Consider the following 12,768-nt stretch of genomic DNA (forward strand, 5'->3'; position numbering starts at 1 on the left):
GGCACTGCAATAGGCGACTTTGGAAATGTAAAGTCAGGTGAAGAAGCCCAGTTTTGTAGTATGTAAGGCTGGAGCCCAAGTAAAATGCGGCCACTCTGGGTGCCCCGCCCACCGGAAGTCCTTATTTATTTATGTTATTATTTTTGCATTTTTATATATTTTAAATTTTAATTTAAACAGAAATTGTTGTATATTTTTTGAGGTCTGGTGAAATTAACTAAATACTGCTGAGACCTTTTTATCATATACAGATTAAGAAATAAATTACTGCTTTATAAAGAAATTAGTCTATATCCACAATTATTTTTGGACTGGGTATAAGGACCCATAGTAATATACCGACGGACATCTGGATGAGAAAATGAATGTCCAAGGCGTATAATCTATCCCATTCAAGGAGAGTACACTGCATATTGTGTAAAATCTTGGATTGGGTAAATTGATCTGTACCATGGAGGCTTGTTGTATTTATTTCCCCATTTACAACACTATGTGTGGGAGGAATTGAAGACCTCACCTTAACCACTTGCCTGGCATGGTCGTATCAGATACGACCATACAAGACTGGGCTTTCCCTGACATGTTCATATCTGATACGACTAGTCAGGAAAGCTCTCTGGACGGCTGCTGGAAAATTATTTTCTAGCAGCCGCCAATCACAGAGGGACATTCTAGTCCCTCTGCACACTTTGGCCCTCATTCAGAGCCGTACGCTCTGAGCAGAGCGCACGCTCTGAATGAGGGCCGCCCTCCATAATTATGGAGCATCCTCCTGGACGCTCGTATAGCTGTGGGTCACCACCCACAGCCTATACGAGCGTGCAGTTTGATGGCCGCGATGGTCTTGACCATCGCGACCATCGCCACTGCGAGCCGGAGCCTGCGGTTGAGGTTTTCAACCGCAAGGCCCGGAGTGATTTTGGCTCTATCAGAGCCAAAATCACTCCCACTGACATCACTAGTGATGTCAGTGGGCCGGCTTCTGACGGTAGGCGTTCCCTTGGGAACGCCCCCGTCAGGGAGGCACGCCCCTGGCACGCCCACCAAAGGGGGCGTGCTGTCAATCAACATCGACAGCACGCCCCCTTTGATCAGACACAACGAGCGAAGGAAAGTCCTTCGCTCGTCGCGTCTGGCGCATGCGCACGACGGAGCTCCCGCCGTCGTGCGCATGCGCAGTGCACAACATCGACCCACTTGCGAGCGGACAGCCGCTTGCTAGTGGGTCTGAATCAGGCCCTTTGTCCCTCCCCGTGGGCCGATCTGCAGTGATCGGCCAGCCCAGTGCTGGAGCACGCACCCCCCCCAGCGTCTTCCAAGAGGACAGGGCAGAGAAGGCAGCGCTGTCCTTCTCTCCCTCCTTTCCAGCTAGCAGCAGCCCAGCGGCTGCTGACAGGGCAGAAAAGGCAGCACTGAGAGTGCTGTCCTTCTCTTCCCTCCTTGCCGGCTAGTAGCAGCCCAGCGGCTGCTGACACGGTAGAGAAGGCAGCACTGTCCATCTCTCCCTCCTTGCCGGCTAGCAGCAGCCCAGCGGCTGCTGACAGGGCAGAGAAGGCAGCGCTGTCCTTCTCTCCCTCCAACTCTGGCTAGCAGCAGCCGCCGGGCAGAAAACGCAGCGCTGTCCTTCCCTCACTCCACCTCCGCTACCAGCAGCATCTCCCCCATTTTTGAAAGCCCCACCCCCATGAATAAAGCAGGGCCCTGGCCATAAAGTGTGTGTAAAATATATATATATATATTTTAGCCCCCTACCGATGATATGGAAACATCGGCTGCTGTGGTCACAATCGATGTTTCTATCGATGGCCATCACTACTATATTCTAATGGGCTTAACCATATTGAAATTGAATGTACTGTTCAGTAATGAAAGCAACTATGAGATCCCATTGACATGAACTAACTAAGCTAAGAAAGGGAGGGAGTCTGTCTGTCAGCATGGTTCTCTATTGCCCAAGCTTCCCTTTAGTCAGGGAAATCCCTGGTTACATTGGAGAAATTCCGCTATTACAGAAGCTTCCTCATTTAGCACACAGGCTACAGTATGGCAGTGAGATCCAAATGCCAGGGATCAAACAGGTCCTAACTGCAAAGGTTGTGGTTAAACTAGTTTTTTTTCTAGTTTATGTTTTCTCCTCACAAACAGGAAAAAGGTGACCCGTAACCTTCAGCAAATTACTACTTTGCGCTCTGAATTGGATAGAATACTAAATAAAACAAAGGAAAGATACACTGGGGTCTATTCACTAAGTCTTGGAGACAGTCACAGCCAATCAGCTCCTAACTGTCAGTTTACAGGCTGTTTGAAAAATGACAGGAGCTGATTGGCTGGGACTTATCTTTCTCCATGTTATCTCTAGCCAAGGCTTAGTGAATAGACCCCACTGACATTAATTTTCTGATCCAGTTGCTGTGTCAATATACCAATATGTACATGCCATTTTCTTTTACCAGTGGTGTGTAAAGGGGTGATTACACTTATGCCCACCACATAGAGAACACGTCAATTTCATATTGAAATATGTGTTGGCAGTGATGTGGCAGAGTTATAATACACACCAACGGATCTCCTTAGTCAAAATAACAGCCCAGAACTTAACCAGTGGGTTGACGTATTTAGCAGTAATGTGGATGTACAGCCGTACTCTGTCATGCATTTAACAGACACTCAGCATGGAGCGGAGGTGGTGGGGAGCATACAGACCACCAGCCGGTAACTGTATGTTGGTAGCAGTGCAGGATACAAGCTGTGAAATGCAGTATATCGCAGGCTGTCACTGAGTGGAACATGTGCGTGTCCCACAGTGGTGCTCTAACACAGTGAAAAGATAACACCAAAAGACCAAACAGTGGCCATCTTGGTAGAATTCTTATTGCCTCCCTGAAGGAACGTCATGGAGTCTGAGCAGTAGCGCACTCCAGTCTTCAACATTTAATACTGTACTGTACAGTATATCAGGGGTGGTCAGACATTTGATCTACTCTAAATGGCAGAACATTTCCTGCCATCTCCCAAGTAGGACCATTTGCGCGTGCTGTAGGTGCACACCAGTACAGTGGGGTGTGGCATGCCCCAAAAAAGGAGACAGTGTCTAATGGCATGGGCACTAGGGACTATCCCACAATTGAGTTATGAAAGGAATGGGTGCCAGCCACTCAGCCAGGGCAGACAGGCAGGGGCACTGAGAGGGGGGAAGCTGGTACTGTTTACCCGGGCCTGGACTTCTTGGAGGGGCCTGGCGTGGGCAGGGTCAGCTGCTGAGGGGCACTGCGATTTTAGTCTATTTTTTGGAAGTAGGGACATGGCCATGCCTCCCAGATTTTGGCCACGTCACAAATACCCGGGCTCATTGCCCGATTTTGACGACCCTGAAGGAATGGGTGCTAACCAGCCAGCAGAAAGGGAAGGGATGCACACTGTCCACAGAGTAGAAATGCCCTCTATAAATGCAGCATTCAAATGGACATGTACTGCTACATCTGAGAGGTGTATCATAAAATTGATTTACATCACACTTGCTTACCCTCTCGATTTGGCCGAGAGCCTCCCGAAAATTGTGTGCCGCTCCCAGTCCCCCGGAAAGGCAGGCAAGTCCCATCCAGCCCCCCCCCCCATGATTATAATAAAACCCCCGGGGGGGAAGCCAGTGACAAGATTTGTGCTGAATTGCATCATTGTGACCCCGCCCCCTGCCTCACAATGCCGAAAATCTCGGCATTGTGTAGCGGGGACGGAGTCAAAATGATGCGACTCCATGTCCACACCCCCATTGCCGGGTAGTATTCCTGGTCACGTCCCCCTCTACCGCACCACGCTCGCTGCTTGTCCGACCTGGCTGCCACCTCGCGGAGGGGGCTTTCACAATGTCGACAAGCCTGATTTACATCCAAAGTAAATGAGCCCCCAACCAGTTAGTAAGATCTACTTGTTGAAGGAAACACACTGATACTTTTCATAAAATACATGTAGCCAGAGAGATCATTGTGCCTTATAACCAATGCAGGGAAATTATATTAATGATCCCATTTGAATGTCTATATCTAATTTTTTAAATAATAGCTACATAATAGGGCAGGGCTGGATTATAGGAGGGGCGAACGGGGCGGTCGCCCAGAGCCCCCCACACCTTGTTCCCGGGATCCTAAAACACAGCACAGTGAGCACACACTTACTGACACTAACAGACCTGGAAGCCCCGATTAATGCCGCAAAGTACCCCCCATCCATCAGAAAGCTGATGCTGCAGCAGCTGAAACAGGTAATGTGTGCACGCTCTCCTCTCTCCCCCTTCTGTCCTCACCTCCCTCTTCCTCTATCTTGTGCTCTGTCTCTATTCCCCATCCCTCAGTCTCACTCCCTCCACCCTTTCTCTCCCTGTCCCTCCCTCTGCCCCCTCCCTCTCTGTCTCTCTCTCCTTTCCCCCTCTCCTTCCCTCTCTCTCCCCCCCTCTCTCTGTCTATAGTGTGTGTGTGTGTGTGTGTGTGTGTGTATATATATATATTCCCTATCTACCTATAAATACAGTATATCTACATATATATCTCTATCTATATATATCCCCTGACTCAAAATCCTGCGTCTGCCCCTGGCAGTGTGTTAGATACTAGAGAGGATGTATTATAGTGGCACTTACAGTCAGGTGCATAAATATTGGGACATTGACAGAATTTTCATATTTTGGCCTCTATTCACCACCACAATGGCTTTGAAATGAAACAAACAAGATGTGCTTTAACTGCAGACTTTCATATTTAATTTGAGGGTAATTACGTCCAAATCAGGTGAACGGTGTAGGAATTACAATGGTTTCTATATGTGCCTCCCACTTTTTAAGGGGCCAAAAGTAATGGGACATCAACTCAAAAGCTATTTCATGGACAGGTGTGGGCTATTCCCTCGATATTTCATTATCAATTAAGCAGGTAAAAGGTCTGGAGTTGATTCTAGGTGTGACATTTGCATTTGGAATAAGTTGCTGTTGACTCTCAATATGAGATCCAAAGAGCTGTCACTATCAGTGAAGCAAGCCATCATTAGGCTGAAAAATCAAAACAAACCCATCAGAGAGATAGCAAAAACATTAGGTGTGGCCAAATCAACTGTTTGGAATATTCTTAAAAAGAAAGAATGCACCGGAGAGCTCAGCAACACCAAAACACCCGGAAGACCACGGAAAGCAACTGTGGTGGATGACATAAGAATTATTTCCCTGGTGAAGAAAAACCCCTTCACAACAGTTGACCAAATCAAGAACACTCTCCAGGAGGTAGGTGTATATGTGTCAAAGTCAACAATCAAGAGAAGACTTCACAAGAGTGAATATAGAGGGTTCATCACAAGATGTAAACCATTGGTGAGCCACAAAAACAGGAAGACCAGATTAGAGTTTGCCAAACAACATCTAAAAAAGCCATTACAGTTCTGGAACAACATCCTATGGACAGATGAGACAAAGATCAACTTGTACCAGAGTGATGGGAAGAGAAGAGTATGGAGAAGGAAAGCAACTGCTCATGATCCAAAACATACCACCTCATCAGTGAAGCATGGTGGTGGTAGTGTCATGTCGTGGGCATGTATGGCTGCCAATGGAACTGGTTCCCTTGTATTTATTGATGATGTGACTGCTGACAAAAGCAGCAGAATGAATTCTGAAGTGTTTCGGGCAATATTATATGCTCATATTCAGTCAAATGCTTCAGAACTCATTGGACGGCTCTTCACAGTGCAGATGGACAATGACCCGAAGCATACTGCAAAAGCAACCAAAGAGTTTTTTAAGGCTAAAAAGTGGAATGTTATGCAATGGCCAAGTCAATCCCCTGACCTGAATCCGATTGAGCATGCATTTCACTTGATGAAGACAAAACTGAAGGGAAAATTATTATTATTATTATCGTTTATTTATATGGCGCCACAAGTGTTCCGCAGCGCCTTACAATGTACATAAATAGATTTACAGTGACTTACAGTACACAATACAATACATTACAGGGCATGGATAATATACATTGCTACATTCGCGACCATAACACCCAGATAAGCAACAATGCAAAGCAACCAAGTGTTAGGTGCCCTGGTAGAGAGTAAGAAGTAGATGAAGGTAGAGTAAGGAGAAGCACAAGAGGGTAGAGGGCCCTGCTCATCGGAGCTTACATTCTAGGGGGGAGGGACAGACAGACAGGGGTGAAACAGATGGGGTAGGCAGGGAGAGAGGAGTATGTAGCAGCAAGTTAAGATGAGAGCTGAAAGGCTTTGATGAAATAGTGGGTCTTGATAGCCCGTTTGAAGGATTGAAGAGAGGTGGAGAGTCTGATGGGAAGCGGGAGAGAGTTCCAAAGGTGGGGAGCAGCGCGGGCAAAATCTTGGAGGCAGGAGTGGGAGGAAGTAATCAATTGGCATGAGAGGCGGCGTGCATTTGTTGAACGAAGAGGGCGGACAGGAGAGTGAAGGGAGAGGAGATCAGAGATGTAAATGGGAGAGGAATGGCTGAGGGCTTTGTAAGTGAGTGTGAGAACCTTAAATTGGGTTCTAAAAGGGAAAGGGAGCCAGTGGAGAGCTTGTAGGAGAGGGGAGGCAGATGCAGAGCGTTTTGAGAGGAAGGTGAGCCGAGCAGCAGCATTGAGGACAGACTGGAAATCGGAGAGAAGGGATTTGGGGAGGCCAGACAGGAGGAGGTTACAGTAGTCCAATCTGGAGATGACCAATGAGTGAATGAGGGTTTTAGTGGCATCCTGGGTAAGAAAGGGTCTAATCTGGAAAATATTTTTAAGATGAAAATGACAGGACTGTGAGAGATTCTGGATATGTGGTTTGAGGGAGAGGGAGGAGTCCAGGTTAACTCCAAGACAGCGCACTTTGGGGCTAGAGGAGATAGTTGTGCCATCAATTGATAAGGAAATTGTGGGAAGTGTGGTTATGCAGGGGGGAGGGAAGATGATTAGCTCAGTCTTAGACAAATTAAGTTTAAGAAATCGCTGGGACATCCAGGAAGAGATGGCCGAGAGACAGTTGGAAACACGAGTGAGGAGAGAGGGAGAGAGGTCAGGGGAGGAAAGGTAGATCTGAGTATCATCAGCATAGAGATGATATTGGAGGTCAAAAGAGCTGATGAGTTCACCTAGTGAGGATGTATAGAGTGAGAAAAGGAGAGGTCCAAGAACAGAACCTTGGGGAACACCTACTGCAAGAGGCTGTGGGGGAGAAGATGAGCCATTAGAGGAGACAGAGCAGGATCGGTCAGAGAGGTAGGAGGATAGCCAGGAGAGTGCAGTGTCATGTAGACCAAGGGAGTGAAGGATTTACAGAAGGAGAGGGTGGTCCACCGTGTCGAAAGCAGCAGAAAGGTCAAGGAGAATGAGCAGAGAGTAGTGACCTTGGATTTAGCAGCAAGGAGGTCATTGCTGACTTTAGTGAGGCAAGTTTCAGTGGATTGGAGAGAACGGAAGCCAGACTGAAAAGGGTCAAGGAGGGAGTGAGAGGAAAGAAAGGTGGCAAGGCGCTTGTAAACAACACGGTCAAGAAGCTTGGAGGCAAAAGGGAGGAGAGAGATGGGACGGTAGTTGGAAAATGCCCCAAGAACAAGCAGGAACTGAAGACATTTGCAGTAGAGGCCTGGCAGAGCATCACCAGGGACAAAACCCAGTGTCTGGTGATGTCTATGCGTTCCAGACTTCAGGCTGTAATTACCTGCAAAGGATTTGCAACAAAGTATTAAAAAGTGAAAGTTAGATTTAGGATTGTTTAGTTTGTCCCATTACTTTTGGCCTCTTAAAAAGTGGGAGGCACATATAGAAACCATTGTAATTCCTACACCGTTCACCTGATTTGGATGTAATTACCCTCAAATTAAATCTGAAAGTCTGCAGTTAAAGCCCATCTTGTTTGTTTCATTTCAAAGCCATTGTGGTGGTGAGTAGAGGACAAAATATGAAAATTCTGTCAATGTCCCAATATTTATGCACCTGACTGTATCTTGGCGTTATAACTCTTCCTGCTCCGCCTCTTTACTGAGGTGAAGCAGGTAGCACTAACGATGAGATGTATAAACATCTCATCGCCCGGAGCAGGGGCAGTGATAGGTCCCTCCTCCAGCAATCCCCGGCTGAGCACACAGCGCATTAGCCTAGTGCTATTGCTGGGGCACCCACAAGCCTTAATCTGGCCCTGTGATAGGGGTAAGGTGCAATCAGGGAGATTGCTAGACTTCAGGGAGTCAGGGAGATTGCTGCTATTTCATGGAGTCTCCCTGACAATCAGGCAGAGTTGACAAGTATGCCCTGGAGAAGACAGAAGATTAAAAAAAATAGGTAAGTGTTTTATTATAAATGTTTTTACACAAGAAATAAGATGCTGAACTGGGGCTGGAGACACATAAGGGGGAATGAGGCTGCAAGGGATGGGAGCACAGCACAATGGGGGAAGGGGCCAAAGCAAAGTGATACCATGTCACGTCCATGATGCCACACTCCTTTTCAGTATCCCACATGGGAAGGCATCAACCAAAATCTTGCCTAGGGCACTAATTGGCTCGGGCCGGCTCTGATGACAATAGATTGTAAGCGTCACTGGGGCAGGGACTAATGTGAATGGTCAAAATATTCTCTGGAAAGAGCTGCGGAATATGTGTGCACTATATAAATAACTGATAAAAAATAAATACCTAATTTCACGATGATAAATTATGTGTCCACTCCCTTAAATGTGCCTTATTTGCCACTTGATATCATTTAAATATTCTTCTCCTGTGAAACAAAATCATGTGATGTCACCAGGGGTGCCGAGAGGGGGAGGAATGGGTACTAATTACCCAGGCCCAGGCTTGCTGGAGGGGCCCGGTGTCGCCTCCCCCTCCCTCTTACACAAGGCCGGCTGCAGGCGTCTGTGAACCCTGTGCTGGCCCGGTACACCAAAATTGGGGGCGTGGCCTCATTTCCATAGGCCACGCCGCCTGTGTCACATTATTTGGAGGTGTGCCCGCATGGCACGCCTCCAAATAACGTCAGGCTGGGGGTAAAGCCCACCCCTCCGTCACTGGCTGGGCTTCTCCCAGCCCTCTGCCATCAGTGAATGGATGCCGTGCACATGTGCGCGGCATACATTCAAACTCCGCGGGTACGGCACCACCACACAGCTGCAGCGGTGGGGGTCTCCAACCTCCCGATTTGACCACCCGCGGGCCACTACGACACACGGATGGAACAGCGGGACAGTACTTTCCTGCTGAAATCGGGATGTTGGGGAGGGGTGCGCCCTCTATGGGTGGCACTGGAAGAACACCCCTAGAGCCGGCCCTGCTCTTACATCACAGCAGCTCAGCACATGCTGGGCTGCACTGGGTGACTGCTCGCAGCTGCTAAGCAGCAGCAGCCGCAGCAGTCTCCTATGCCTGTGAGGGGAATGATCACACTGATCGCGCCCCCACTGGCTATGCGCCGGGCTAAGGGGGCTCACAGCGCCTGACGCGGCTTTTGGCATGCCTGGACGTCACAACACAGAATGTGCCCTTCACTGTCACTGCAGAAATTAGACACTCTATGGGGTCTATGTACAAATAATCGCATATCTGCCTCGATTATTAAGGATCCGTATCACAGCAGATACTGTATTTCCGCACCACTATGTACAAAGGGGAACTCACAGGGCCAGTGGTTGTGGTAACCGTTGTCCCTAACTAGTTATATCCCTGCATTTTGTAGAAGTCTTTCACATTTGTGAAAGACTTCTCCAGGGGAAGCTGACACTGGCCCTGATTCAGAGCCGGAAGCTCTGACAGAGCGCTCGCTCTGAATCAGGGCCGTCCCTCCTTAATTTTGGAGCGGCCTCCTGGCCGCTCGCATAGCTGTGGGTGACCACCCACAGCTATAGCGAGCGGCCAAAATGATGGTCGCGATGGTCAAGACAATCGCGACCATCGGGCTTGCGACAAGACCCTGCGGTAGGGTCTCGCTGCCGCAAGCCCAGGAGTGCTTTTGGCTCTATTAGAGCCAAAAGCACTCCCACTGACATCACTAGTGATGTCAGGCAAACCGGCCCCAGACGGTAGGCGTTCCCATAGGAACGCCTCCGTCTGGGCAGCCACGCCCCCGGCACGCCCACCAAAGGGGCGTGGTGTCAATCACCATCGACAGCACGCCCCCTTTGGTGCAAGACCCATAACGACGGCTTGGCCGTCGTTATTCGGGTCTCGCGCATGCGCACGATGGAGCCGCCTCCGTCGTGCGCATGTGCACTTGGGCTCCATCGACCCGCTTGCGAGCGCTCAGCGCTCGCGAGCGGGTCTGAATCAGGCCCTCTGTGCACGGCGTTCAAATGGACAGGCACGTCTGCATTTCTCTAACCACTCCCCCGTCACCACCCGCAAACCCTGACTAACTGTCACCCACTCTCCGATGGCTTACCGTGCTCTGCGTAATCGCAGTGTGATAGCAGTGTAGCCTTCGCACACTGTGATGCATACGCATGCGCTGTACGCAACAATCGGCCAACTGTGTGCGCTTTTGCAGTTGCAATCCATAATGTATGAGGCCCTGTGTCAGCACCCTCTTCCAGTCGGCTGCTGCGGGAGAGAGATCAGAAGATCTTGCAAGCCTCCACAGGTTAAAGCAGTTTACACTATCTGAAGATGGTATAAACTACCGGGGCCAAACTCTGATAAGCTTTGTTTTTGGAGTTTGGTATATAGGGGTCAGATCGTAGGGCCCAATGATAATAGAGAGGACTGCAATCTGCAGTGCTAATTAGTACTTTGGGTCGTATTCAATTAGTGTCGAAAAGCCGTTTTTTGCAAAAAAGTTTTGCCAGTGGCGTCATTTCGCCAGCTGAAACTTATCCCCGTATTCAATTGTTGCGACTTTTCACTGGTGTGAAAATGCAATGAAATATACCCAGCGGAAAAGTTTCACCTATGAATAGCTGTCGGAAAAAAGTGCAAAATTGCAGTTTTGGGGTGCAAAGGTGGGGAAATCACCCTGCACCCTTAGGACAGGTCTCCAAAGGTAAACTGCGTAAAAAAAATAAAGAACACCCCAAAAAATTACTTTGAAAAAGGGAGCGAAAAAGTACAAAGTGGGGATACAAACTTAAAAACTAGTGAAATAGACTTTGGGGGGGGGGGGGTTCTGCAGGTATGAGGGAGGTGTTTTTTTGATTGCAGGTACTTGCTGAAGGTGCATTTTTAATGCTATTTAAGACCTCACTTTTGCAATTTTTTACCATGCTTGCACCCATTTTCATGTACCCCAAATTTGCTGGGACTACTTATTTCCACCAAATAAACACTGCAAAATGCAATTCTTCACCACTTGTGCAAAAACACGAATTAGCAGCAAATAAGAGCATTTAAGTACCCCAAATAGCTTCAGCAAGGCTATTCGGGGGCATCTACCATGATCCCCAATGTTAGTGCATCTTTTGGGGGGGTGTCAGGCTGATTTCCCCAAAACTGACAGCACTTTTCGCCTGTTTGCATTGCACCGGTCCCATTTTCGCATCTTTTGAATTGAATATGGCGAAAAGCGGGGACGCGTGCGATACTTTTTTGCATGGAAAACCAGTGATGTCTGAGAAAAGTCCGGCGTGCGAAAAGTACGGGACTTTTCGCGTCTAATTGAATATGCCCCTTTGTTGGAGATTTCTGTGAAATCACCTGCATTGTACCATTATGCATAATCTGCAGTTTATATGTAATTTTATGAAAAAAGCTTGATACATAGGCCTCTATTTTCCACCTCCAACATGCAATACATTATAATCGTGTGATATGACGTTACTAATTGTTTAATCACTGTGTAAATCACATACAGTTAATATAAAGCAGGTGCATATTTTCAAATGTGTGTACTTTGAATTGAAACTCGTTGCCAGAAATACTGGAGCTGCAGCACAACTGAGCACAGAAAAGTTACTACTGTACTGACTGAGTGTTTGTTTCTTCTCTCTCCTTTCAACGTGTGCAAAAGAGGTGTATCTACAGCGTCAGAGGGTGGGACTCGGACACTTTCTATTTCCTTTCCTCCTCTAACACAGAGAAAGCTGTAGTCAGTGAAGTTTCTGCATAGGCAGCTACATTGTATCTTCTATTATACATCTGCTCTTCCTATTGCGTCCCGGTCAGGGAACAGCTTCCGCAGTACTGTACAACAGCCTCACTGGTGAGTAGTGTCTCAGCAGCTCAGAACAAAAGGTTATCTGGGGGTAACTGTTCCTGGATGTGACTGGGGGAATGCCAAGGTGCTCTGGTATAAAGTGCTGTTCAGTATTTTTAAGAGCAGTTGGTTGTCTTGTAGTATACTTTTACCAAGGCTGTTTATGTAATATTATTATATCAGAAGAGTTTAAGTGTGTTGCTTTCTAAACAACATAATAGACTATTGAGGACACATCAGTAGTTTGCTTGTAAATAAAATAATACAAATCCTTCACCAACATCATGGTTGTCCATAAATTTCACTGCTACACTTTTTTTCTTGTGCTGGTTTGGGTAACCTGTGGCTTGCCAGTTGCTGTAAAACTACAGGTCTCAGCAGACCAAGCTGGCTGTGTGAACTAGAAGGTAATGGTTTCACAACAACTAAAGAGGCACAGGTCGGCTAGGGATCATGTGACTGGCAGGTTAGGCTGGTACTTAGAGCCATATTCAATTAGAGGCGAAGTTTTCGCCTGTCCGACTGTTCACTTCATTCGCCTGTTTCAGAGGCGAATTTATTCCGTGCTCATCCCCGCTTTTCGCCTAATTCAATTGCAAAACAGGCGAATACGGAACAGGTG

General features: G+C 47.7%; 1 protein-coding gene across 3 annotated transcripts in view; it reads left to right on the plus strand.

Annotated features, from left to right (window-relative positions):
- The window catches only part of TANK (TRAF family member associated NFKB activator), a 109,633-nt gene that overhangs the window by 23,699 nt on the left and 73,166 nt on the right, over positions 1-12,768 (plus strand). For 2 of the 3 annotated variants that reach the window (XM_088474815.1, XM_088474814.1), the window contains exon 1: positions 11,961-12,152. The exons of the other annotated variant lie outside the window; for it this stretch is intronic. The gene's annotated coding sequence lies outside the window, so the exon portion shown is untranslated. Of the gene's footprint in view, positions 1-11,960; positions 12,153-12,768 lie in introns of those variants that run through there. 3 annotated transcript variants of the gene reach the window in all.

The sequence above is a fragment of the Taudactylus pleione genome, unplaced genomic scaffold, assembly GCF_031769625.1.
Source record: "Taudactylus pleione unplaced genomic scaffold, aTauple2 ptg000156l, whole genome shotgun sequence".
NCBI lineage: Eukaryota > Metazoa > Chordata > Amphibia > Anura > Myobatrachidae > Taudactylus > Taudactylus pleione.